The sequence below is a fragment of the Mixophyes fleayi genome, unplaced genomic scaffold (genome assembly GCF_038048845.1).
Source record: "Mixophyes fleayi isolate aMixFle1 unplaced genomic scaffold, aMixFle1.hap1 Scaffold_2163, whole genome shotgun sequence".
NCBI lineage: Eukaryota > Metazoa > Chordata > Amphibia > Anura > Limnodynastidae > Mixophyes > Mixophyes fleayi.
In genome coordinates this window covers 61,023-62,663 of record NW_027446349.1, presented here as the reverse complement: position 1 = coordinate 62,663, position 1,641 = coordinate 61,023, and the positions used below count along the sequence as shown (strand labels likewise).

General features: G+C 39.0%; 1 pseudogene; it reads right to left on the bottom strand.

Annotated features, from left to right (window-relative positions):
* Positions 1–1,306: 1,306 nt before the first annotated feature.
* Positions 1,307–1,424, bottom strand: LOC142121728 (5S ribosomal RNA; annotated as a pseudogene).
* Between the last annotated feature and the right edge of the window lie 217 nt (positions 1,425–1,641).

Below are 1,641 nucleotides of genomic sequence, written 5' to 3'. Positions count from 1 at the left end.
TTAGTATCTTCGGTTAATGACACATGCTGCTGGAGATAAAACCTTGTATGATATCAAGATATAGTTTTTAACAGTCCCCATGAAGGTTGGAAACTTCCAAATTAAAAGGAGTAGCCATCACGCTTGGCATCAAGACATCAGCTATGCAGAGTGGATTAGACTCATAAAATGTGTTAGTCCATGTGATATGAAATGATACTTGCGGTTGTAGTTGGAATAAAAGTAGGTCCAGATTGCGCGGTGAATCCAATAGTATGTCCCGATGTCCCGCAGTCAAACTGCTGATAACAACTTGTCCCAACCGAAAAAAGATAATGAAAAAGGAGAAAAAAAGGGGGGAAGAAAAAAAGGGGAGATAGATCAGCAGCGGGTGATCACGCCGCTGCTGTTCGCGGCTGTCGATGCGTTCCACTGTGGAGCGCAAACACACTTCCGGTATTGACGTCACTTCCGGGCCAATAGGGTAATAGTGGGTGGAGTTCCAACGCGTTTCGTCCTGCTCCGGACTTTCTCAAGGGCTATTGTGAACGTCTATGGTCCTGTGATTTAAATATGCTGTGGTTGAACCTGATAGGTTCCCAGATCTTTAGTGCTCCAGTCTTTGTTTCCGTATAATACAGCTTAATATGCACACAATGAATGCGGTATATATATGCTTTTAACAGTCACTTCTGTCAGCATGATATTATACTGTCTTATATGTATCCTCAAAATACATGCAGCATTGAACAGTGTGCATCGTCATATTGTAATTATCACAAGTTTCAATGATATTAATACAAAAATGAAAAGAATTTATAGACATATAAACATTGGATGTACAACAGAGATTCTTTTGCAAACAGATTCTGTTTGCAATAGCATAAGGAAACCATTTTTTATATATAGATGAAGATATGGGAATAACCGTGATCCTTAAGGGCTTAATGGTATATATATTTTGCACATGCTAATTATGATAACTCATAATGTTGGATGTACAACAGAGATTCTTTTGCAAACAGATTCTGTTTGCAATAGCATAAGGAAACCATTTTTTATATATAGATGACAAGATATGGGAATAACCGTGATCCTTAAGGGCTTAATGTTATATATATTTTGCACATGCTAATTATGATAGCTCATATTAAAGATTAGGGGAACAAGTATGAAAAATTGAGGGAACAAGTGTAATAATTGACAGGGATAAGATGACATTGAGGAGGATCCCATGTTCTATAATCTGATTCCTCTTTGGAATCCACTTTTGTTTTTGGTCCGGGTGTGGTGCAGATAGCACTGGAAAGCGTGAGGGATGGGGAGGAACCTACAGCACCGGGTATTCATAGGTAGTCTCCTATCCCATTACTTACCTGGCCCTCTCTGCTTGGCTTCCAAGGTCGACTGGGATTGGGCATAACCAGAGAGGTATGGCTGTAAATTTAAATTCCCATTACCCACTTGTACCATGCCCACTGCACACTTACCCATCTAGCCAAGTGGAATATGGCAGGAATCTATAAATTCATCACAGAGAAAGGTCAAATTCAATATTGAGACCTTTAGGTGCCAATGTCTTCAAATAATAAATAGCCTTTGTTTCCTCTTTATTTAGATGTTTCGTCAAGTTCCCTCCTCTCCAATTTTTATTAATTTTCT